Source organism: Narcine bancroftii, chromosome 4, assembly GCF_036971445.1.
Source record: "Narcine bancroftii isolate sNarBan1 chromosome 4, sNarBan1.hap1, whole genome shotgun sequence".
Taxonomy (NCBI): Eukaryota; Metazoa; Chordata; class Chondrichthyes; order Torpediniformes; family Narcinidae; genus Narcine; species Narcine bancroftii.
This window is the reverse complement of record NC_091472.1, coordinates 86543811-86571506: the sequence shown is the minus strand read 5'-3', so window position 1 is coordinate 86571506 and position 27696 is coordinate 86543811. Positions and strand designations below refer to the sequence as shown.

The following is a 27696-nucleotide window of genomic DNA, read 5'->3' as shown; positions in this document are numbered from 1 at the left end:
ATTAACTGTTCCACAGATGTTGCCTGACCTGCTGAGTGCTTCCAGCAATTTTTTTTGCAATAATTTAAAATTTCTGCAGGTTTTTGAATTTCATTCATTTTTATTTGAATGAACATGTTTTTTTGGTTGGGAGTTTGTCAGTGAAGAGTCAATCATTTGCCCCTCTCTCCTTTTAGTCAAAACTGTGATCTTTGTCTAAGCATAACGTTTTGGTGATATTCCAGTACATCAATCAGTGGGTTCCACGCTGTCTTTTGGATGAAGCAGAACCTCTCAGATAGATGTAGCCAACTCCAGAGTACTATTCCAAAGGAGACCGCAGGATTTCATTCTGGTATTGTAAGGTAAAACATCATGAGATGGGAATGTGTAGGGAGTTACCCTGTACAGAGCTGTAACAAGAAGGGGAGGTGTCCTTGTACTCCTGTTAGGTAAAACATCATGAGATGGGAATGTACAGGGCTGTAACAAGATGTGAATGCATCCTTGTACTTACAAGATAAGAGAGACATTGATGGATCGAGAGGCAGGAAGCTAGCAGGGAAAGGATAGCAACAGTTTTAGTCATTGGACAAGTAATGATATGATGATGTTCTAAGCACATATCCAAGGGTATAAAAAATCACCATTTTGCTGATAACGGCAGAATGCATTCTCCGACTAACATGGTTGGTCGCAAGTGTTACAATCCGGTAATAAAGAACAAAGAACCCTGATTTCGACTCAGCCTGGTGTTTGTCTCACTCATTCATGAACAAAGCAGACCTAACAGTATCCAGGTCAATATTTACTCCTCAATCAACAGATACTTTGGTCAATATCACCTAATTGCTGAAGTGAACTTTCTGCAAATTGATTAGCTAGTTTGCTTTCCACAGTACAATTATGACCATCTCCAGTGGCTTTAATGTACTTTGAAATGGCCCCTAGGTCATCAAAGGTGTGCAATTATTTTGTTTTCCAATGGGAAAGAGTAGAGGAGCAGACAAATTGGACAACTCTTCTCTAAAATTGATACGAGCTGAATGTCTATATCCTCTGCTACATTATTCAAATCATTCTAGGAATTGAAATGGTTTCATGCAACCTCAACAAATGGCTCACAGAAACATATTGCCTTCGCTCAAAACTGTTGTGCCCGCTTCTAGCTGGTTTTTTGCTTGCTAATCTTTGCAAATGCAAAACCCCAGGTTCTCTGACGCAAACTACAGATGAAAGGCCTTTGTTGTATCTCCAGTCTTTCTGGAAAATATTGAGCTGCTTTTGCATGTGAAAGGCAGATGCAAATTTTAGAAAGGCAGCCTGTTTGAAGTGCATTTTGAATTTTCAATGGCTTATTCCACTCTTTTGCAGATATAAAGCACAGGGTGATTTGCACCAATTTTCCGCATAGAGTATATGTTTTCTGTGAACTGGACTACCCCAGCAGAAAATAGTCGATTCCTCTACCTCAAGAATATGCTGGAAGGTATTTCAATCCACTCAAGGATAGTCACATTTCATTGAATTGCAGCAAATATTCAATATTGGCCGTTGAATAGTTTTATTTTAACTCATCAACCAATGATCAATATTTTTGGTCACACAGTTGAGAAACAAAAGCCAGTATCTCTTTCTGTTATGGCTGCCAAGAAAAATACAATGATTGTTGGGAAAGTCATGGTTTAGCATCTCCAGAAGAATTGATCTCCCAAGGACATGGCCCACAATGAAGGTAGCAGCCTTGTACGGAGAATCTTTTGCTGCGGTTGCCGAGGGTTTTGGAGGAAAAGGGCAGCATCCCCACGGCTGCAAATTCAGAATCGGCTCAGATGTTTTACATCTAGTTCCCGGGATGTACTTGAAATGCAATGTCAGGAGGATTCAGCATCTTTGCAAAACAGTCAAGAACCAACAGCAGAACATGACCAGCAGGAGTCGATTTTCAAAGGTTGCCCAACAGATGGGAAAAGATCCATTGGTGGATCTGCAAGTTCTGTGTCTACTACATGGAAGATGAAGCAAAAGAAGAAACTGACCTCTTTATCTTCATTACCACTCCAGAAGTGCCCAAGTAAAAGCAAAGTGAGCATTACCAGTGAAGAGCATGCAGAATACCGCTGTGTGACAGACCCAGATACTTTGATCAGCCCTCCTATGATCAATTTAATCCCTCCTACTCCATCTAATGTGATTGATGATGATCGGTTTTTTGAGGTAAACTCCGAGGAAGGAAGTATAACACAGTCTACAGGCACTGAACTTGGAGATAGCCCTGGAAGTCCAAAGAACAGACACGTTGGCAGCTGTAAGAACAGCCATGGTCCAGAAATAAGGAGAATGTGCAGCACTTATGGTGATAATGTTCTTGAAGGAGATGCATCAATGATACCTCCAAATAACAATGTAAAATCAGATAGACCTCTTCTTGAGGGGTTATTGGAAGTGAATGTTTCAATACAGCATGGGTTAAATTCCAATTGTAATTCAGAGGAGAAATTTGATACTGAAGATGATTTTAATGCATTAAAAGCTGTGAATCCATTTAGACACCATCAAGTCTCTCAGCTTCCACAGTGTCTAAGAAATAGTAAGTATCATATATCCATTTGTGGTATTTATGAAGAGAAATTTGATCAGTCAGTTTTGTTTCATTTTGCTTCATATAATGTATCCATTAATTGCTTTTTTTTAAAGAGAGGAATGGTATCGCAATTACTTCCACATCATGTTGTGCTACACCTGAAATTTCCAGTCTGTATGCTCCTGTTGATATATTTGTGAAAGCCACACAGGAGATGAGTGAGTTGCCAAGGAGATTTGACTAAGTTGCCCTGGGATGATCCCATTGGGCCATAAAAACTATTTGTTCTTCACTCTGCTGTCTCCCAATCTTTTTTATCGGGTCCTCTGATCCTTTCCTAATCAGCCATCTCCTCTATGGTGGAAGTCCAGCACACCACGATGGAGGTCCAGCCAATAACTCTCCCTCACTGGAACTAGGCTTCTCACTTTTATACATCTTATCTCACCACCACTATCAAAGATTGGTTGATTCTTACATTGTGGTCTGAATGTTAGTGTGTGTGTGTGTGTGTGTGTGTGTGTGTGTGTGTGTGTGTGTGTGTGTGTGTGTGTGTGTGTGTGTGTGTGTGTGTGTGTGTGTGTGTGTGTGTGTGTGTGTGTGTGTGTTTGTGAGATGTTAGTGCTTACATACGTGCATCAGTCTGGTAGTTTTAATGTCAGTGCAGTTATATTTCACAGGGCAGCTGGTGGAGCTGCCACAGGGCAGTCAGCAGGCCCTGTTAGTGGGTGGCTGACGTGGCTGTCAGCGCTTGGCCAATGGAACTGTAACAGGGTGACCAGCTGGGCTCTTAGCGCGTGGCCGAGGTGGCTGTCAGGGTGTAGCCAGTGGAGCTGACAACACATGGCAAAGGGAGCTTTAAATCATCTCAAGATTACTTATAATACCTAATATGTTGTGTTATAATCTATTGTTTGGGGAATAATGACATACTGGTCCATGACTTTAAAGACCATTGTGATAGATTTTCCCATGGTATTTCATCAGGGAAAATATCACAGCTGTGCTCAAACAGGTCAGACCAGAGGACTCATCTATTGAGGCTATATGGGTGGAGCTGAGGAACGAGAAAGGTGTGACCACACTCATGGGGTTGTATTATAGACCACCCAATAGTCAATGAGAATTTGAGGAGCAAATCTGTAGACAGCTGCAGGAGACATAAGTTTGTGATAGTAGGAAGATTTTAATTTTCCACACATTGACTGGGACTCCCATAGTGTAAAAGGGCTAGATGGCTTGGCGTTTGTCAAATGTATTCAGGAAAGTTTTCTCTAATCAATATATAGAGGTACCAACTAGAGAGGGTGCAATACTGGATCTCCTGTTAGGAAACGAGACAGGACATGCGACAGGAACATGTGTACGGAAACATTTTGGGTCCGGTGATCATAATGCCACTATTTCAAAGTTGGTTATGGAGAAGGATAGATCTGGGCCTTGGGTTGAGATTCTAAATTGGAGAAAGGCCAATTTGGAGGAAATGAGAAAGGATCTATAATGCATGGGTTGGGATAAATTGTTTTTGGGCAAGGATGTGCGAGGTAATTGGAGAACATTCAAAGGTGACATTTTGAGAGTGCAGATTTTGTATGTTCCTGTCAGGATCAAAGGCAAGATTAACAGGCATAGAGAACCTTGGTTTTTGAGGGAGATATTGGGGATCTGGTTTGGTAGAAGAGAGAGAGGTGTATAGGAGGTATAGCCAACATAGAGTAAATTAGGTACTTGAGGAGTATAGAAAATGCAAGAAAAATCTCAAGAAAGAAATCAGGAAGGCATAAAGAAGACATGAGGTTGCTTTGGCAGACAATGTGAAGGAAACGCCTCTGGGTTTCTACAGCTCTATGAAGAGCAAAAGGATAATAAGGGTTAAAATTGGTCCCCTTGAAGATCAGAGAGGTCGGCTAAGTATGGAGCCAAGAGATGGAGGAGGTCTTAAATGATAATTTTTCATCAGTATTCACTCGGGTAACTGGCACAGAGTCGTGGGAAGTAAGGAAAACAAGCAGTGAGGTCATGGAAACTATACAGATTAAAAGGAGGAGGTGCTTGCTGTCTTAAAGCATATAAGGATGGATAAAACGCCAGGACCTGACAAGATATTCTCTTGAACCTTGAGATAGGCTAGTGTACAAATCATAGAGTCTTTAGTCGAATTATTTCTATTGTTCAAGGTTGTGGTGCAGGAGGATTGGAGGGTAGTTCCTGCTTTTCCATTGTTTAGAAACGGCTCCAAAATTAAGTCTGGAAACGATAGGCTGGTGAGTCTGACATCAGTAGTAGGCAAATTATTGGAAGGTGTTAGAAGTATTTGGAAAGCCAGGGCCTGATTAAGGGTAGTCAACATGGATTTGTGCATGGTAGGTTGCACCAATCTTATAAAGTTTTTTGAGGGATTACTAGGAAAGTTGAGAATGGAAAGGCCATCTCGAAAATTGGTCTGAAAAATGGCAGATGGAATTTAATGCAAGCAAGTGTGAGGTGTTGCACTTTGGAAGGATAAACCAAGAAAGGACATACACACAAATTGAAGGGCTCTAAGGAGTGTGGTAGAACAAAGGGATTTGAGAAGAGAGATACATAATTCCCTGAAAGTGGCCCCACAGGCGGATAGGGTTATAAAGAGAGCTTTTGGCATATTGGCCTTCATAAATAAAAGTAGTGAATATAGGAGTTGGGATGTTAAGTTGAAGTTGTGTGAGGCCAAATTTGGTGAGACATTGGTGAGGCCAAATTTGGAGTATTGTGTGCAGTTTTGGTCACCTAACTACAGGAAAGATATCAATAAGATAGAAAGAGTGCAGAGAAGATTTACTAGAATATTGCCCGGACTTCAGGAACTGAACCAACTCCGCTTGTCACGTATGGTCAGCGGGGCAGCCATGGCAAGGATGGCATCGCAAGACCGTCTCTTTCAGTCCAGACTGGAAGATCATATACATACTTGCGTCATTGGGACACAAGCATCGGGACCTTAGGGGCAAGACCTGGATCGGGCTTAAAGGCGACAGCGTGAGATTTAAAATAAAGCAGTTCTGATACTGGAGCTCACAACCTGTTGTCTAAGTCTCTTCGCTGCGCTCACTCACAACACGTTACATTGGTGACTCCAACCAGTCTCTATGTCCTGAAGACTCGACACAATGGAACAAACATTGAAGCTGCCGACTTTCTGGATGAACAGCCCCACACTTGATTCAGTCAAGTGGAGGCCCAGTTCCAGATCAAACAGCTAACTTCTGATTCAACAAGATACTTCTACGTCATCAGCTCGCTTGACCAGAAAGCCACCTCACGAGTCAATGACCTCATTTAGGCGCTGCCGAAGGAAGATAAATCCATGGCTAGAAAAATGTTCTCATTAGCACATATAGCTTCTCACAATGCAAGAGCAGCCAGGCTCCTGCACTTGGATGGCCAAAGTGATAGGACCCCCTCTGCCCTCATGGACAAAATGCTCATGCTGGTGGAAGGGCACAAGCCCTGCCTCATGTTCAAGCAGGCATACCTCGAGCAGATACCCAAGGACACAGACTCCTCTTGGCCAACGCAGACTTCAGTGACCCACGCAAGGTTGCAGCGTGTGCAGATGTTCTCTACTATTCGAAACACCAAGCCATAGACTCCGTCAACCATGTCTCATGGCTACCACCAAGGACAATGCCCAAGTCTAGTCCATCACATGAGCAGTCTCCACCCTGTCAGAGGATGGAGAGATCCAATCCCAAGTGGTGTTTCCATCACCAGCATTGGTGTCATCCACCTGCAGATGCTGGCAGTCATGTTTGTTCCTGGGAAATGATGTAGCCAACCGCCATAAGTAGCTGTGGTGGCTGGCTGACTGAATAGCCTTCTCCACAACTGGGACAGCATCTCAGGCCATAAGTTCCTCATGGACACGGGGGTGGAGATTAGCATCAAACCCCCTACAGCGCTCAAGACACGCACATGACCCCATAGTCCTTCCCTTCGGGCTGCCAATAAAAGGCGGATTCCTGTATGTTTCAGAGACAACAGATTCCAATGGTCCTGCTTCAATGGACAATCCCCTGCTTGGCACGGATTTCCTCCGGACCCACACCCTTCTCGTCAACCTCCAGGACAGATGGCTAGTCCACGCTGAGACTTTCCACACAGAGCCCCTCGGTAGGTCCAATGAACCGTCCACCCAGCTTGCTTCCATGGAGACCAAACACAGCCAGTACAACCACCTCTTTGCAGATTTTCCTTCCATTCTGCGGCCCCAGTTCATGGCAGCCATGTCCAAATATGGCATCCAACACCATACTGCTACCACTGGTCCACCATTGCATTCATGTGCCCATCGCCTGGCCCCAGACAAACTCAACCTCGCCAAGAAAGAGTTTAAGCACATGGAAGAGCTTGGCATCATCTGTCGTTCCAATAGTCCATATGGGGCTCACTCTTCCACTTGGTGCCGAAGTCCAATGACAGCTGGAGGCCCTGCGGCAATTACAGATGTCGCAACAATGCAATGACACCGGATTCCCAATTCCCCCATATTCAGGATTTTGCAGCAAACCTTCAGGGCACAAAGCTTTTCTCCAAAGTCGACCTAATCTGGGGATACCATCAGATCCCCGCACACCCAGATTATGTCCAGAAGACTGCTATCATCACTCAATTTGGCCTGTTTGAGTCCCTACGCATGTTGTTTGTTTTGAAAAATCCAGCGCAGACCGTTCAGTGCTCATGGATCCAGTCGGCAGAGACTTGCCTTTCCTCTCCATCTACCTCAACGACTTGCTGGTAGCCAGCAGCTCGCCTGCAGAACACATGATGCACATCTGCCAGCTTTTCACTTGCCTCGCACAGTTCGGCCTCACCGTCAACCCAGAGAAGTGCCAGTTCGGCCTCACGGAAATAGACTTTCTGGGCCACAAATTTACCTCAGCCAGCGATACCCCTTTACAAGACAATGTCGATGTCATCCAGCAGTTCGCAAGACCAACAACACTGAAGGTCCTTCAGGAATTTGTGGGCATGGTGTATTTTTACAAGTTCATCCCTGTGGCAGCCAAGATCATGTGCCCTCTCTTCACGTTAACATTGGGCTCATCAAAGGACCTTCAATGGACAGAGGAGGCCCAGTATATTTGAGCAAACTAAAGATGCCCTGATCCATACTACAATGCTCGTATGATTGTACCAATGGCCCTCACAGTCGACACATCCAACACGGCCATGGGTGCTGTCCTGGAACAGTTCATTAATGACTCATGGTGACCCCTTGCTTTCTTCAGTTGAGACTGCAGCCGCCTGAATTGAAGTACAGTGCATTTGACAGAGAACTACTTACCATCTACCTGGCTGTCCACCACTTCCGTTACTGTCCGTTCACTGTCTACGTCGACCACAAACCACTTACTTTTGCCTTCACAAAGTCCTTCGGCCCATGGTCTGCCTGACAACAGAGACCATGTCAGGAAAGCACAATGTGGTTGCTGATGCACTTCCCAGGCTTGCAGTCAATGCAATTTCACAGCGCATTGACTACCATGATCTGGCTCGGGCAGAACAAAACAACCCCGAGACACTCAGCCTCGGAGCTCCAAGACCTCCTGCTTGATGCCGACGGCACCACGCTCCTCTGCGACATTTCCACTGGCCTGCTCCATCTTCTTATCCCCGCACAGTGGAGGAGAACAGTCTTCGACTTAATCCATGGTTTGTCGCACTCCTCCATCCGCACGACAGTGTGGCTAGTATCGGCAAAATTTGTTTGGCATGGCCTGCATAAACAATTCATGGAGTGGGCGAAAAGCTACACAGACTGCCAGACGTCCAAGGTCCAGTGGCACACCAGGCACCAACTCCAACAGTTCGACCTCCTGACCCCAAGGTTCCCTGTCTCCCTGGTGTTCCGCTACCTACTCACGGTGATGGACAGATTCACTCGCTGGCCGGAGGCCATACCCATCCTGGATGCCTCCCTAGAGGCATGTGCCAGGGCTTTCCTTGTCACCTGTGTCTCCCGCTTCGGTATCCCGGCAGAGGTTACGACTGACCGGAGGTGCACAATTCACCTCTGTCCTGTGGACACAACTCTCCAGATTCCTGGGCACCCAGCTGCACTGTACCACAGCTTAACACCCTCAAGACAATGGGCTAGTCAAGTGTCTAGTCAAGTCCACTGCCACCTCAAATTGGTGCTGATGGCATGAGATTCAAGATAAAGCATTTGTGATACCAGTGTTCACAGCCTGTTGTCTCAGTCTCTTCACTGCGCTCGCTCACAACATGCTACAGAAGGCTTTTTCCACTCAGGGTAGGTGAGATACAAATCAAAGGATGTGGGTTATGGGTGAAAGTTGCAAAGTTTAGGGGAAAAATAATGGATAACTTCTTCACGCAGAGAGTGGTGAGAGTGTGGAACGAGCTGCCAGCTGAAGAGGTGAATGCAGATTCAATTTTAACATATAAGAAGAATTTGGACAGGTACATGGATGGGAGAGGTGCTGAGGGCTATGGTCTCTGTGCAGATGTTTTGTTTAAAGTGTCAGGTTCGATGGTTCAAAAAGAGATGAGTCTGGACACAAGGTTTTGCAATCAAATGTAATTTTATTAACACAACAATTAATAAGAGAGACAATTTATAAGGGAATGTGGGGACATACATGCACAATCTATAAGGGAGCATGGGTACATAGGCACACAATTTGTAAGGGAGTATCGGGACATATGCACACAATTTATAAGACACTCCACCTGCAATTTATAACTTTGTCTATGACTTTGAGTGGAACAAAAAGTACACCACGTACTGACAGGTGATTTGACTTCCCAATGAGTTTCAGGCAGGGAGGCCACGTGACCACCAGCAATAGACAGAGAGGCCATGCCTCCTCCACACACAACAGCAGGTCAGTGGAACTAGGTAAAAAAATGCTTTGCCACTGACCATACGCCACATTTCCGCCCTGATGGTCACCACAGCACTCTTCCAGTTCATGTTGGAATCCAAAATGGGAAAGGTACAAAAGGTCAGCATATACATGCCATCAGACAATGGGGCAAGGGCATACTGAACATGACCTGAGTCCTGCTGATTACCTTTGTGTGCAGCTGCATCAGGCTGTGCATGGAATTAAAGTATGAGGCTACCAAGTGGCGCTATGTGCTGAGGTTCTACAGTCCCTGATGTTGCAAAGGGTGATCCTGATTCTGTTGCTGCACGATGTCTCTGTCAAGTAGACGTTATCACACCATCTATCCTCCATGGAAAAGTTTTTTCAGACAAATTTCTTTGAACACAAGCTATTAGGCAGTGGTCACCACAGAATGTCCTGCAGACAATGCCAATAACTGGTGATTCTGCCTCGCTCACGGGAAAAAAAGATTCTTAGATTTGCATGTGATGGCATGTATGTACACTGAAAATAAATCCGAAATCTAATGTCTAGGTGCAGCTATGTACCTACTTGTCCCAGGTGTCGTGAAGGATAGGCTTGACCCTGTTGTCACGCAATGCCTCAGTCAGCCGAAGTTTTCCTCACCACCTATCCTCATGGAAAGGTTTTACCAGTCCAATACCTTTGACCGCAAGGCCATCAGGCAATGGTCAGCATGGAACATCCTGCAGACACTAAGGGACGAGGTCTCAATAGACCCAGTTGGATGGTTCACTGAATAGACTGTCCAGGTCATCTGGCAGAATGCCTCATCACCAGCGCACAAGCATCAGGACTTAGCCTGCCTGGGAGTGAGAGGAGCCCTCCCAGTCAGATACTTCCTGTACAACCAGAACATCACCCTCCATACACGTTGTCCTCAAGATGACTGCAGTGGATTGGAGACAGTCATCCACCTCTTTGCTGTATTCTCAGGGTATGTGAAGAAGGATGCAAGGGTCCTTGCCACAGTCCATCCCCAGTGACAGAATGATCTAAGGGCTGTTCCCGGGGATGCACTCAGAGACAGACAAATCCAGAACTTTTGGAAGATCATCAAATTGGTGAAAGACGCACTTTGGTCTGTCGAAAACCTATTGAATTGTCAGTGCAGGAATGCTGCTGACTGGCACATTCCAGTCTTCATGAGTATCTGCTGAGGGATGTACCGAGGCTTGATGCAGCCAATGCGAGAGGACTGTGGGGAAGGAATACAGTCTGGAAAAGCACTGTGGAGGAGGACTACCCGGTATGGAATCGCTGAGACCGAGGGGAAGCCCTCAAACAACAGAGGGGCAAGAACCAACAAGATGCCACAGAAGTGGAAACGGTGTATTTAGTTAACAAATGCAACAATGTACACTGATGGGAATCTATAGATATGACTGATATTATGGGTGTGAAAAGTTTGAACATTTTTCTATTTTGTAAATAATTTATTGTGAATAAAGTGTATTTTTGGTTTAAAAATCTTCATTGTTCTAATCAATATTACTTGAAGCTTATTACCTGGTTACTATTACGCTGCCTACATAGAATTTAACAGTCCTCAAATGTGTTTTATACTCCACATAAGTTAAATGGACTTAATCCTAATCATATTCAAATAGGTGTTTTCAACGTGCAAAAGAAATAGGGACTTTTTTGCATTCATTGTGGTCTTGTGAAAAAGTGGAAAGGTTTTGGAATGAACTGAGTTTATTATTAGGGCAAATTATGAAGATAAATATACCAAAGGATCCAAGAATATTTTTACTTGGATATATTTATGAAAATGATATAAAATTGAAATTGGACAAATACAAAGAAAAAATTTTAAGTATCGCAATAGCCACCTGCAAAGAAATGTCTAGGGACAGACAGAGTAAATGTGGATAGGCTTTTTCAATTAAGAGTGGGGGAGATTCAAACTAGAGGGCATGGTTTAAGATTGAAGGGGGAAAATTATAAGGGGAACATGAGGGGAAATTTCTTTACGCAAAGGGTGGTAGGGATGTGGAATGAGCTTCCGGCAGACGTGGTCGAGGCAGGATCATTGGTTACATTTAAGGAAAGACTGGATAGTTACATGGAGAGGAGAGGACTGGAGGGGTATGGACCTGGTATTGGTCAGTGGGACTAGGAGGGTGGGGATTTGTTACGGCATGGACTAGTAGGGCCGAACTGGCCTGTTCTGTGCTGTAAGAGGTTATATGGTTGTATGATATCATGGAAAGGTGACCGAGAAGTGTTATTAAGTAGATGGTATAATAAGATGTGAAATTGTATACCTTTCGAAAAAATTACATATAGTTTAAGAGATCGAGTTGAAAATTTTTATAGTATTTGGAAACCATATATGGATTTTATAGATAATTTTCCCTGCACCTCTTCTATCTTATCCACTCCTCTTAATTAGTAATTTTTAATAACAATTAATGATTGTGTATGCTAATATTATTGTATATTAAATGGTAGGTGTATCTTTCTTTTCTTTCCTTTTCTTACTTTTGTGTGAGGGGGGGGTGGGGAGAAAATATATAAAAGTACGTCTTTTGTATCATTCGCTATGGATATTTGATTAATGTTTTATTCATTTTTTTTCCTGTAATGATGCAAACAATTAATTTTTTTTAGAAAAACGGTGCTCATATGGTTCACGTGTCCATTACTTAAAGAGTCATGAACTATTGGACATCCTGAACTTTGGAAGGCTGCTATATAAATGCAAGCCTTTGTTTCTTTTCAAATACTTGCTGAAATGAATCCAACCCTATTTCATTGGGACTGAGAACCCCACAAATGAGAGTTGGTGTCTGCAGACTGCCATTTTCTGTGTGTGGCATTGATAATGTGTGCTATCTCATTGCATTTATTAAGTTTGGAGGATAATTTGATGTAAAATAATGCACTGGTGTGCATTCATTTGATGTAAAATAATGCACTGGTGTGCATTCATTTGTTAATTCTGACCATACTAATTTTCAGAGCCACATGTAAACCTGATATACTTCAAAAAACATGTCTATCCCAGTAATTCAATGACTACCTGCACATGGAGGCTGGATGCCTAACTAAGACAGGAATAAAATAATTTGAGGGTCCGATAAATTCTGTTAGTTGTGGCTTGTTATTTGCTTTCCCCATCTCTCATTTCTCTGAGGTGTGAATGAAGCTCACAATTTTCAGTATCAGAGCACATTTCAGTGGTTATAATTGCAGTAGGATTAAACTGCTCAAGAGAGATGGTTAAAAGACATGTCTGCAAGGAAAGGGCAGAATCACACACATTTATATATACAGTATTATAAACACATTTTTAAATTGATGTACAATCTATTTGCAGCGATACATAATGTGCTATTAAATTATTTTTTATTTCATTTACAACATAGTAGAAGCAGATTCTGGCCATTTAAACCCATGCCGTCCAATTACACACAAATTAAGCCCGTATGTTTTAGAGGGTGGGAGGAAACCAGAATACCCATGCAGACACGGGCAGAATGTAAAAAAACTCCGTACAGACAGTGTTGATTTTGAACCTTGGTCACTGGTGTTTTAACAGCATTGTGCTAACCGCTGCGCAAACTATGCTCCCCTTAAAGATTTTCATGTTAAGCTTCAAAGGCAGCTTGTTTTGTAACAACCCACATTTATTTCTCCCAGTCTGATGAATCATTTTCATAATGTATTTATTGGTCTTGTTCTGAGCCAGACCTCTATAAACACTAACATTTTACTCCTTTATCTAACATTGTAACTGATTGACAGCCCTGGGGGAAATCTTGAATCCAGATTTGATTCTATGTATGGGGATTGGTCCTTTTCTCTCAGTGTAATTAAATTTCCCATATGGAGCCTTCAGAAACAAATGTAGAAAACCCTTTGTGCCTTCATCATGAATTAGGAGCCAATCTTCCATAGATAGGAAAGTATTTATGAACATCGTCCAGTTAACAGAATGTTCATTTTATTTGATCTTGTTCTAATCTCCATTCAATAAAAGTTAAAAGTCTTCACAATTATATTGCACAACACAGATTTTGGCAGAAGTTCTGAAAAATAATCAGCACATTTTGGCAAAATGTTTCTTATTCTGTAAGCACAATTATGAATGTTATTTTAAGTCTTTTGAAATAATGGTTAGCAAACATTTTTTCTCGTATTGACTATTATAGAAAAATATTAAAGAAATTCATCGAACAATTAATATAGTCGTTAAAAGCTCAAATTATATTTTTATAGAATGATGGTCCCTTCATTATTCAGTTTAAAAACAATGTTTATCAAAAGAGAACATTATGTTAAGAAGTGGCAGGAGGTTTTAGTATCTTGGAGGAGAAGGGAGAAGGATACTGCCTGTACCAACATCTTTGAAGATCTATTCTGGGGCATTCATGTCAATGAAGAAGGCTCACCAGTGCCTATACTTCATTAGGTGTTTGAGGAGATTTAGTACGTCACCATGGAGTGACTGGTTGCATTACTGTTTGTCTAGTATGGAAGTGTCAATGCACAGGACAGGAAAAGGCTACAGAGAGTTGTGAACTTGGCCAATACCATCATGGGCATTGGTCTTCACTCTATTACGACATCTACAAGAGGCAGTGACTCAAGGAAGCAGTCTCTATCTTCAAAAACCCCTACCGACTAGGCCATGCCCTCTTCACACTGTTACCATCAGGAAGGAGGTACAGGAGCCTGAAGACGAATGGTACCAAAACAGCTTCTTCCCATCCACCATCAGATTTCTGAATGGACAATGAACCACAGACACGACCTCACTTTTTCTCTTCTTTTGTGCTAATTTTTTATAAATATTTTTACAGTATTGTTTGCACCTGGTGATGGTGCTAAAAAACACCAAATTTTGTGGCACGTTCATGACAATAAATTCTGACTCTGCAATCGATACAAGATGGAAGATCAGAATCAGAATTTATTGTCATGAACAAGTCACGACATTTGGTATTTTGTGACAGTGCAAACATTCATATTATAACCATCTTATGGGGTATTGAAAAGACTTCCCGTGAAGCATTGTCACTTAAATATCTCCTAGAGGGTGGTCCTAGATAGCCTTTTCAGTACTCTTCCTTTACTTCCTCTATGAAAATAACATGGTTGCATTATTAATACTCTAGGGTGATTACGCTTTTGATATTCTTTGATAAACAATGTCTTTTCTGACACATAAACTCCCTTTTCTGATGTAACTTTGAAAGATTTTAAAAATGGACTTGAAATTCCTGGAAGCCGTGGCACATTGAACCTGGATCTACCAGCTTATCCACCACTGCGATCCATCAAAAATTCCAAGTCAATATTGTACCTTTGCAAATAGATAGTCTTATCCAGATGACACAAATATTACCTAAAAAATAAGGAATGTATACAACCTAAAGATCTTACACCACTATTGTAACAGGTTAATGAAATATATCAAAGTTGAACTTCATTGGTCCAAGAACAATAACTTGATGAATGATACTTTGGGTTTGGCATGTTCATGGTACGAGAATCAGATTCTTGTGGGTGAGATTTTAAGATCATAGAAATGTTTGTCGTGAGGCCATGGATTACATCAGTAATTTTCAAACTGGCCCCTTAAACTCACATTCCACTTTAAGTAATCCCTATGTCATAGGTACTCTGTGATTAGTAAGGGATTACTTAAAGTGGTATGTGAATGGGTAAAAATGGTTGAGAACATCTGCTCTAGATCCAATTGTTACTGAAATATTTTACTTGAGAAAAATTGTCATTGGCCCATTTCCTTTGGAGTTATGAAACTGTGCACACGACAAGTCAATTAGGTACAGTTTTCAAACTTTTTCTTTCCACTCACATCCCTCCTTAAGCGATCCCTTACTAATCACAGAGCGCTTGTGGCATAGGGATTACTTAAGATGGAATGTGAGTTTGGCGGAGGGGGCAGTTTGAAAACCACTTTTTACATTTTCAAATTATCAAGCATTACAGAGACCTTTTCTTTAACTTCTTTCTGCTGGTCTAAGATTTTGTTTCTCAGATTCATCTTCCTCTCATTCCAGGAAGGTAGAATAATTTATGATGCATCCGTCAGCTTTAGACCACATAGCCCAGGCCACTATGTATGCTGGAATGGTATGCATGGCTGTGATTAATCACACAGGTCTCCAATAGCAAATCAATCCTGCTGTAAAATAGGTAATTTTAAACAACCCAATGATTAATTTAATTAGAAGGGAATAACTTCTCCCTGGAATGTCTTTTTTTTTCCAGAAAATTTCAACTCAGGCATCAAGTTGTTGCAGTTCACTGAACAGAACTTGGGTAAGTAAACAAAGCAAAAGAGCTTGAAGATGTACTGCTTTTCCGAGCTGGTCCCTCATACTCATCAGGTTAGCAATAATTTCATTCAAGTTTTTGGAATCAAACTTTGCTGCTTTAGTTAAAAGAAAAATGTTTTCTATCATCCAGAAATTAGAATCTGCCATGCAGTTTCTCTGCCGAAGCTTGAAAATGTTCTAACACAAAGCTTCAGATACGTGAAAAGGCACAGACTTCTGTTGATCATTTTTCCCATTCTTTAGGACAGAGTTTGTTTACGGATTGAATGAACGAACGAGGAAGGAAGCAATTCATCCCACCACACTGTTACTGGCTCTTTGAAGGAACAATTATGCTTCGTAATGTACCCTCTTGGAGGCTCTGCATATTCTTCATGCTTAAATACCTATTAGAAAATATTTACAGAATCAGTAAATAATTTCTGGGTGTATAATTTCACGATTCCTGGCAGGTCCTCAAGGAACAATTATTTTTCTTTTCTTTGGCTTGGCTTCGTGGACGAAGATTTATGGAGGGGTATGTCCACATCAGATGCAGGCTCGTTTGTGGCTGACAAGTCCGATGCGGGACAGGCAGACACGGTTGCAGCGGTTGCAAGGGAAAATTGGTTGGTTGGGGTTGGGTGTTGGGTTTTTCCTCCTTTGTCTTTTGTCAGTGAGGTAGGCTCTGCGGTCTTCTTCAAAGGAGGTTGCTGCCCGCCGACAATAAAGTATCCTCAAATGCCCTTCAGTCCTTTTGCAAATGAGTTTTGAATCTATGACCTTGGTTTATTATTTCAGGCTGTTAATTGTTATAACACTTCCCTTTTAAAGATGGTGGTGCAGTTAGTGAAGCAGTTAATGCAATGCTATTACTGTACCAAGGACCTAGGTTTGAATCCACTGCTGTCTGTAGGGAATGTGTGCGGCCTCCCCATGTCTGCGTGGGTTTCCTCTGGGTGCTCCAGTTTCCTTCCATGATCCAGGTGTCCATTAGAAGGTTAATGAGTTACATGGGTGTATTGGGCAGTTTAATGAAGAACTAATATGTATTTGGAATTCATGTTACATGGAGTGTTAAGAGCAAAAACAGACCATTGCTTCTTGGACCAGAAGGGGCTGTTCTGTATCTCCAAATTTAAAAAAAAGAAAATGTTCATGGTTAACCTGCTAAATACTTCAACCCTCAAAGGGTTAAATTAAACCAGTCATATCTGTTAAAAACATCAGTTCACATTCATGGCAATATGTGTGGGGCAAGGCTCACTATTAATGCATTGAATTGGAGCTGGGCCTCATTTGTGAAAGACACATGACCATCACTCAGCCATCTCTAAAAAAAGAGGTGATTATATTGAGATAAGGCAGCCTGCAGTACAGGTATTCTTCACAGATCAGTTTGCAAAGTATCATCACTGCTGCAATCAAAAAGTATAACTGGTTTAATTGGTGATGCCATGCAGTATTTTGTCATTCTGGACTACAGTTCCATTCATTAAGTCACAAAAAGAATGAAAGAATTTCATTAAAAGAGGATGTGCTCTTTTCTGGTACCTTTCTTATGATATCTCCAAAAGCTTTACAGTTGAGGAGGGTCTCTACATGTCATGACACCTTGAGGGCAACAGCTACTTTACACAAAGCAAGCTCCCAAAAACAATAATGGGTAAATGAGGTTCATGGGGAAACTCAGCAAGTCACACAGTGTTCTTTATGTAACAAAGATAAAGATACATAATCAACATTTCGGGCCTGAGTCCTTCATCAGTCTCTTCCCTTTAATTGTTATTTGAAGGATAACGCTGATTTGCAATCAGCCTTTGAGTGAGAAACACCACTCGAACAACTTCAAAATGAAAATCCAGGTTAGCACCCTACTTTTGGAGGGTCTGTTCTTCCTATTGGACATTGGGCATTATCTTGTATGAGCCACTCGAGATTGCATAGAGTCAAACAGACATTTTGGCCCATCGCATCCATGCTGAAAACCCGATACCCACCTTGTATGTCTTATGGGATCCTCGCAGCCACATTAACCCAGTGCCGCTGCCACATCCAGCATAGCAGTGTGGACCCCTCAGAGTGACAAGGCCGTGGGCAGCAGATCCTAAGTTCACTACGTTGTTGGTCTTGTGACACTTCAAGCTTTTCTCCATTGTCTTCATATAATTCTAATGATAGGAGGCACTTAAAAACACTTCAAATTATAATATCTTTACCAATGAATTTTTTTGTAAATTAATTTGATGAGTTAAAGCTAAATTTTTAAAAAATTTGAAAATTAACCATGGCTTTTCAACAGTGGCCAGCAGCCACATTCGACACAAGCTAAGTCAGTCCACCCTCTGACCTCCAGTGAGCATTTGCTTCCTACTCTGCCAAGCATAGTCTAGGGACTCGGGAATGACGGACTCATGCGCTGCAGTGAGCCAAAGTTTCCCTTCAATAATGTCCAATCCAGCCCATTATGTACAGGGTGGAAAGTGGGATCCTGACACAATAGTGTCTGGATGAGCAGGAATGTTATCCCGAGCATTCTGAGGCAAAGTGTGGAAGGCCTGCATGGGGAGTGGAAGGAGCACATAATCTGTCCAGCTCATCAGGCTGCTCCTGGCCCTTCTGCGGCAATGTCTATGTTTCCTACAGAAGCTTCATGCGTCTTCTCAGAATTGGGATGGAGGAAAGTCGTTCTCAACACCAAGGAACTGCATAGAAGAAGATCAGTAATTGTCCCATGAGCAACAGCATAGACAAAACAAACTGGCGGGTCACGAGCCTCTTTCCTTTGACAGAGTGCAAAGCTGCAGCCACTACAACAATGACTTGACTTTGACTTGTTCTTCAGTGCATTTCGTGACAGGCTAAGGTTTTCTTGTTTTAATGCCTCCGCGGAATGCAGAATAGATGTGATTGCAGCCTAAAATATCTTTTCATTGCTTATTCCTCTCTATGACATGATAGTGATGAGATAAAGAAAGCTGCATTGAAGATTCTGCCCTCCTTCTTGAATTCATTCGCTGAGAAAACATGGGCGCAGCAAAAATATCATTGTAGAATATTTTTAATTTCAAATCCTGAGGTTTCTATACCAAATATATTAATTTTGTTTGATCGATTTAGCCAGTTTTCAGGTTATAAATTAAATTTAAACAAGAGTGAACTTTTACTGTTAAAGGGTGTTTATACAGGTTATTCAAATTTTTCTTTTAAAATAGTTAAAGAACAATTCCAATATTTAGGAATTATAATTATGAAAAGTTACAAAAATGTAATGAAAGAGAATTTTTTTGGTATTACTCAATAAGATTAAACTATTATTATTGGGTTGGTTACCCTTATCTTTCCTCTCTCTCTTTTTCTTTTTCAATCTTTTTATTCAGTTTCAGATTAATAAACATAAGAATGATACAAAGAGATCGGGATTGCATTAACAGCGGTTAACGTATAACAACATATGACAAGATATCGAGCAACATATGTAAACTGAGCCTCCCAAACATGAAAAAGAATCAAATTTTATTACAAAAATATCCCAACTAAGAAACAAAACAAAAAAGAAAACAAAAGATGGGCCACCATGTTTCAGCGGTTAAACAATCTTTGTGGTTAATTCCACTCCTCTACCCTCATAAATGTAAAGGATTCTTCAAATTTAACCAAAGGATCAACAGTATCACTTCTGATATTTTTTCTACATTTAAACATGCTGTAGTTTGGGAGGTCACCCTCATCTATTACAATGATGGGTCATATTAATCTGATTAAAATAAACATTTTACTTACATTTCTGTATCTCTTTCAAGCTTTACCAATTTTTATTCCTATATCTATTTTATAGCTCATTAGATTCAGTTATTTCTACCTACATATGGCAAGGGAAGAAACCATGTATAAAGCCCATCTTCAAAAGACCACAAGGAATGGAGGATTATCGCTTCCAGATTTTAAATTTTACTATTGGGTGATTAACATACATAATTTACTTTTATTATTATATTTGGATCAGTCAGTGAATCACCCCTCCTGGGTAGAAATGGAACTGCCGTTCTCCAACAAAAACTTCGATGTTAGCAATTTTATAATCTTTTTTTAACCATATTCGTTTTTTAAATTGACACACAATCGATTAATGAGAAATAGGTTAAGAATATGGGCTCAATTTAGGGGAATTTTTTTGGGCTTAATTGTTTTTCTTTGGCTAGTCACATTATGGATAACCATCTTTTTCAGCCGTCTCTGCTGGACGCAGGTTTCAAGGAATTGCATAGATTAGGTATCCAAAGTTTTAATGATCTTTTTATTTGAGATAATTTTGCCTCTTTTGAACAAGTATCAGCCAAATTTAATCTTTCTTTTTTTAAATTTTTTTTATTTTCACACTATGAACCATACTGACCAAAATACAGTCAGAAATTTTTCTCTTGAATATATACAGTGACATTCTCCCCCCTCCCTTCCCTCCCTCCCTCACCCCCCTTTCCCATTTATTCAAAGTTCAATCTATATGATACATTAAACCCGTTAAATAATGTCGTCACTTAATAAAAATAAACAAGAAATTTTTGTTTTTTACTTTTATATACTGCGTCAGTTCATTTTGCTGTCTTCTCCTTCTGTCATTTTAGGTGGTGGAGGTCCGTGGTAGGATTTCTCTATTGTGTTTCATGTATGGTTCCCATATTTGTTCGAATATTGTGATGTTATTTCTTAAATTATATGTTATTTTTTTTCTAATGGAATACATTTATTTATTTCTATGTACCATTTTTGTATTCTCAAGTTGTCTTCTAATTTCCAGGTTGACATAATATATTTTTTTGCTACAGCTAAGGCTATCATAATAAATCTTTTTTGTGCTCCATTCAAATCGAGTCCAAATTCTTTATTTCTTTTATTACTTAGAAGGAAGATCTCTGGGTTTTTTGGTATATTGCTTTTTGTGATTTTATTTAATATCTGGTTTAGATCTTCCCAAAATTTTTTCACTTTCTCACATGCCCAAATTGCATTATTGTTGTTCCCATTTCCTTTTTACAGTGAAAACATCTGTCTGATACTGTTGGATCTCATTTATTTAACTTTTGGGGTGTGATGTATAGCCTGTGTAACCAATTTTATTGTATCATGCATAACCTCATGTTTATTGTATTTCTCATAGTTCTGGAGCATAGCTTTTCCCATGTTTCATTCTTTATCTTTATGTTTAGATCTTGTTCCCATTTTTGTTTAGGTTTACAGTTTGTTTCCTCGTTCTCCTTTTCTTGCAGTTTGATGTACATGTTTGTTTGTTATAATTTTTTAAATTATCATTGTGTCTGTAATCACATATTCAAAATTGCTTCCTTCTGGTAACCTCAGACTGTTTCCCAATTTGTCCTTCAAGTAGGTTTTCAGTTGGTGGTATGCAAACATTGTATCGTGAGTTATATTATATTTGTCCTTCATTTGTGCAAAAGATAATAATTTATTTCCCAAAAAACAATTTTCTATTCTTTTGATCCCTTTTCTCTCCCATTCTCTAAAGGAAAGGTTATTTATTGTGAAAGGGATTAGTTGATTTTGTGTCAATATTAATTTTGGTAGTTGATAATTTATTTTATTCCTTTCTATGTGAATCTTCTTCCAAATGTTGAGCAGATGGTGCAATACTGGTGAATTCCTATGTTGCACCAATTTTTCATCTGACTTGTATAGTATATGTTCAGGTATTTTCTCCCCTAATTTATCTAGCTCTAATCTGGTCCAATCTGGTTTTTCCCTTGTTTGATAAAAATCTGATAGGTATCTTAATTGTGCTGCTCTATAATGATTCTTAAACTTTGGTAGTTGTAAGCCTCCTTGTTTGTACCATTCTATTAATTTATCTAGTGCTATCCTCGGTTCCCCCCCCTTTCCATAAGAATTTCCTTATTATTTTCTTTAGCTCCTTGAAGAATTTCTCTGTTAGGTGAATTGGTAATGATTGAAATAGGTATTGTATCCTTGGGAAGATGTTTATTTTAATACAGTTTATCCTTCCTATCAGTGTTAGTGGTAAGTCTTTCCAGTGCCTTAAGTTGTCTTGTAAGTTTTTATTTAGTTTATATAGGTGGCCTAGATTATTATTTAGTTGTATACCTAGGTATCGAATTGCTTGTGTTTGCCATCTAAATGGTGATTTTTTTCTTAAACTTGTGAAATCCACATTGTTCATTGGCATTGTTTCACTTTTATTTGCGTTGATCTTGTACTCCGATACTTCTCCATATTCCTTCAATTTCTTATGTAATTCTTTTATTGATATTTCTGGTTCTGTTAAGTATATTATAACGTCATCTGCAAAAAGACTGATTTTATATTCCTTCTCTTTTATTTTTATCCCTCTTATTTTATTTTCTGTTCTTATCAGTTCTGCTAGTGGTTCTATAGCTAACATGAACAGTGAGGGAGATAGTGGACATCCCTGCCTTGTTGATCTGCTTAATTTAAATTGGTTTTATATATATCCATTTACTGTCACTTTCGCCAATGGTCCCTTATATAATGCTTTAATCCAATTAATATATTTCTCTGGTAGGTTGAATTTTTGTAGTACTTTGAATAAATAATTCCATTCTACTCTGTCAAAGGCTTTCTCTGCGTCTAAAGCAACCACCACTGTTGGAGTTTTGTTTCCTTGTACTGCATGGATTAAGTTAATGAATTTACAGATATTGTCTGTTGTTCTTCTTTTTTTAATAAATCCAGTTTGATCTAGTTTTACTATTTTTGGTACACAGTCGGCCAATCTGTTTGCTAATAGTTTAGCTATTATCTTATAATCTGTGTTAAGTAGAGATATTGGTCTATACGATGCTGGTGTTAGTGGATCTTTCCCCATCTTTGGTATTACTGTAATTATTGCTGTTTTGCATGAATCTGGTATGTTTTGTGTTTTTTCATTCTGGTTCATTACTTCCAGGAGAGGAGGAATTAATAAGTCTTTAAATGTTTTATAGAATTCTATTGGGAGTCCATCCTCTCCTGGTGTTTTATTGTTTGGTAGTTTTTTTAATATCTCCTGTATTTCCTCTATTTCAAATGGCTTTATTAATTTATTTTGCTCCTCTGTTTGCAATTTCGGTAGTTCAATTTTAGTTAGAAATTCATCTATTTTGTCTTCTTTCCCTTCGTTTTCAGTTTGATAAAGTTGCTCGTAGAATTCCCTGAAGTTTTCGTTGATCTCCGTTGGGTTATATGTAATTTGTTTGTCCTTTTTCCTTGATCCCAATACCGTTCTTTTAGTTTGTTCTGTCTTAAGCTGCCACACTAGTATTTTGTGCGTTTTTTCTCTTAGCTCATAATACTTCTGTTTTGTCTACATTATATTCTTCTCCACCTTATATGTTTGTAGTGTTTGCTTAAGAGGGAAGTCACATGATGGAGTAGTGACCGGTAAGGAAATACCAGCCATCTCCAGAAAAGTTAAAAAAGTCAAGAAAAAGCAAAGCCACAAACACAGAAACCATAACAAATTAAAAATAAAAGTGTGGATAAAATGGCAACAAAGAAAGAAAAACCAAAAACAACAGGAAGAAAAGAAGAAGGAAAGACATCAGAAGAGAAAGGTGAAGGCCTTACCTGTACGAGGAGGCCCGCCATGGAGAGAGAAGCCCGCTCCCTGAGGTCAGTGGAAACCCCAAACGCAGAACTACAAAATGGTTCACGGAGCCAACCAAAAGTGCGCAACCATGCATGCGTGAATCCTCGCGCATGCACGATGCACAAGACAAAAACAACACTGACGGGAGGGGGACCAGCTGAGGAGTAAATCTCCACAGCTTAAACAGACAAGTATAACACAACAGCAAGACTCCCAACAGGAAAACATAGAAAATAATGAGAACAAGAAGGAAGAGAATAATAAAAGGGAATCAGAGAAACAACAGATGACCAACCCAGAGGAAGAAGATCAACACCAAGACACCTTTAATAAAAATAATAAAAACAAAAATACCCAACAGAATAAAATAAACAACCCAACAAGAAGATCAGAAGAGACAGAGATAAAGGACACAGATCCTGGAGTGGACTCAGAAGAAGGAGGGAGAACATCAAACTCTACACAGAGAAATGGAAGATGAAGGGAAGGGACAGTATATGGATAAAAACATTTTTAAAGAATATATGGAAACAGTAGAAGAATGGCTGACACAAGAATTCAGTGAAATAAAAAGAAGAATAAAAGGTACAGAAGAAAAAGTGAATAGATTAGAGATGGTCATGACAGAAATAGGAAAAAGAGTAGACAAGGTGGAAGAACGCGAAACAGCCGTAGAAATGGAGGTAGATGATTTAAAAAAGAAATTAGAAGAATCTGATAAAAAAGTTAAAGAAACACAGGAGCTGTTAGCTCAGAAGATAGATATAATGGAAAACTATAATAGGAGAAACAATATAAATATAGTGGGCCTTAAGGAAGATGAAGAAGACAAAAATATGAAAGTATTTATAAAAGAATGGATCCCCAGGGTCCTAGGAAGACCAGAATTACAGGAAGAAATGGAAATAGAAAGGGCACACAGAACATTAGCCCCTAAACCACAACCACAACAAAAACCAAGATCCATTCTAGTAAAATTCCTAAGATATACGACAAGAGAAAATATATTGGAGACGGCAATGAAAAAAATAAGAGAAGACAAAAGACCACTGGAATACAAAGGTCAATTTTTTTTTTCTACCCAGACATAAGTTTTGAACTCCTGAAGAAGAGGAGGGAGTTTAATGCAGCAAAATCGACCGTATGGAAAAAAGGTTACAAATTTATGTTAAAATATCCAGCGGTGCTTAAAATAGTTATCCCGGGGCAGCAAAGCAGAATGTTCTCGGATCGAGAGAAAGCACGAGAATTTGCAGAACGCCTGCAAAACAGAGAGAGAGATGAAGAGATGTAACAAGAACAAGAATGATGACAAACTACATAAAAAAAAGAAGAATAAAGTATAAGTAAGAACTAAGAAGGGGAAGAAAGGGAAGAAAGGAAGTAAGGGGGGAATTAAGAGAGTGAGCTTTGTTATATGTGAAGATAAAAGTCTTTTCTGGAGGGGGCTGGGTGGGGGAGAATAACAGTCACTGCAAAATCAGTTGACGCTTGCGAGCAGGTTCGCAATCCAAATGGAAAGGGGAGATGTGGTTGCCTGACAAGGGACAAAGGGCAACTCAGAGAGGGGAGAGACTATTGGGGTGAAAGGAATTTTAGATATGGGAATAGTGGAAATATTTATGTTTTAGGAATGTTGTCTTACAATGTGTTCAAAAAAAAAACAGAAATGGATAAGAAGGGAAGGTGGTGATGAGGAAACGGAAAGGAAAGATAAACAAAGTATGAAATGACTATGTTGAACTATATGACTTTAAATATTAACGGAATACATAACCAAATCAAAAGGAAGAAGCTGTTAAATTTACTGAAGAAAGAAAAAATTGATATAGCATTCGTGCAAGAAACACATCGAACTGAAGTGGAACACAAGAAATTAAAGAGAGATTGGATAGGACATGTAACAGCAGCATCATATAATTCAAAAGCCAGAGGAGTAGCTATATTAATCAATAAAAATGTACCAATCAAAATAGAAGAGGAAATAATAGATCCAGCAGGGAGGTATGTAATGATAAAATGTCAGATATATTCAGAATATTGGAATTTACTCAATGTATATGCACCTAATGAAGAAGATCAAAAATTTATGCAAGATATTATTTTGATAATCGCAGATACGCAAGGGAATATACTAATAGGAGGGGATTTTAATCTTAATTTGGACTCAAACATGGATAAAACTGGAAAAAAAGACTAACAGAAAGAACAAAGTAACCAAAATTATAATTAAATCGATGCAGGAAATGCAACTTTTGGATATATGGAGGAAACAACACCCAAAGGAAAAGGAATATTCATATTATTCGGGTAGACATAAAACATACTCAAGGATAGACCTATTCCTGTTATCAGCCCACATTCAAGGAAGAGTTAAGAAAATGGAATATAAAGCTAGATTGTTATCGGATCACTCACCCCTGTTATTGGCAATAGAGCTGGAGGACATCCCACCGAGAATTTATAGATGGAGATTAAACTCCATGCTACTTAAAAGACAGGATTTTAGAGAATTAATTCAGCGACAAATTAAAATGTACTTTGAAATAAATACGGAATCAGTGAAAGATAAGTTTATACTATGGGATGCAATGAAAACGTTCATCAGAGGACAGATAATAAGTTATGTAACTAAGATGAAGAAGGACTACAATCGAGAAATAGAACAGTTGGAAAGGGAAATAGCAAGTACAGAAAAAGAATTAGCAATAAAGGAAGATACAACTAAAAGGTAATTGACAGACAAAAAAAATATGAAACACTATAAATTTAATCTTTCTAACAGACATTTTTTTCAGATATTTACAAGTTAGACATTTTGTTCATTCCAAGCTTCCTGATTTTGCGTGAATCTCAAATTCTTGATGTATTTTTTTTTAACTTATAGTTCTTTTTCATGGTGGATTAATATCATATATTTATAATGATTTGTTTGGATTTAAGATCAGTCTCCTTGGCTGGGATCAAGAGTGATTGGGAATGAGATTTGAACATAACATTTTTAGATGAAGATTGGTACTCTACTCTCAGCTTGATTAATGATTCATCATTTTGAGCTAGGCATTACTTAATACAATTTAAGGTGGTACACAGAACTCATATGTTGAAACTTAAATTATCTCATTTTTATGCAGATATTGGTCCACTATGTGAAAAATGTATAATTTTTGAAACTTCACTGATTCATATGTTTTGGGAGTGGCCTAATTTAGAGATTTTTTCAAACTTTATCAGCAATTTTTAAGATTAATATAGATCCTTGTCCGTTAATTGCTTTGTTTGGTTTTTCTCTTGACTCAGATATACTTGTGTCTGCATCTCAGGAGAAAGTTTTAGCTTTTACTACACTGAAAGCAAGACAAGCAATTTTATTGAAATGGAAAGATGTCTCTTCACCATGTCTTTTTTTTATACCACCGTAACTCTGATTAGAGGGAGAGGAGTAGATTAGATGCAGTTTTTAGGGTTTTTTTTTAGTTGGCTTAATTTGGCAAATATGGGTTTAACATGGTTATAGTCGATTAATTCAATCACTTGTTTCCTATGTGGATCAAGGAATTTTTGAGGTACTTTTATCAATTTTTTTCCTTTTTTGTGCTTACGAGTAGACAAGATGATTTATGTGCTCTTCTTAAATTTTGTATGTAAGTTTACATGTTAAACCCAATAAAATATTTTAAAAGGAAGAAAGAAAAGAAGATAATGATTTTCTGTTCAGAAATACTCTCAGATCATTTTGCAATCCAGGATTTAACTTTTCAAAACAATGGAAGGTAATTGATGCAAATAACAGTTGATAGTGCAGAGGCAGCCTGCTGACAGAACAATAGTCAGACAGAAGGCTCTCGTGTGGAATAGATACAACGCTCTTTATAAAATAGAACCAATGTGAGGGAAATTAAAAGGGTAATGTCTTGTGAATCTGTGCACCTTCTGCATCTGCAGGTTCCTTTATTGATCCCATTAGCATTTAAATCATAAATACCTGGTAAATTTGCCTCTTTGATCTCATATAGATGTCAATCAGCTCTCTTTTAGTCCAAGTCATTCCTGCGTTCTGACATCCGCCTTTGTTTGGTGCCTGAAAGGATTGCCTGCTGTTCTCATGGAAAGGGCACAGGACTGAGGTTGGATTGTGATATCAGGTACCATGGCTGCAGGCTGCAAGGCAGCTGGCCAGTACCTGAGAGAGAAGTTCCCTATTTTATTTTTAAAAGCTCCTCTTTATTCATCACATTCACACAGGAAAAAAAGAACTTCTGCTTTGCAATGAAAGGAATTTCATTTTCTCTGTGTGTTTGTATG

The 27696-nt window shown here is 39.4% G+C and overlaps 1 protein-coding gene across 3 annotated transcripts in view; it reads left to right on the top strand.

Annotated features, from left to right (window-relative positions):
* The window catches only part of LOC138760779 (uncharacterized), a 218896-nt gene that overhangs the window by 103597 nt on the left and 87603 nt on the right, over positions 1-27696 (top strand). Inside the window, exon 1 of one of the 3 annotated variants that reach the window (XM_069931854.1) lies at positions 15723-15774. The exons of the other annotated variants lie outside the window; for them this stretch is intronic. The gene's annotated coding sequence lies outside the window, so the exon portion shown is untranslated. Of the gene's footprint in view, positions 1-15722; positions 15775-27696 lie in introns of those variants that run through there. 3 annotated transcript variants of the gene reach the window in all.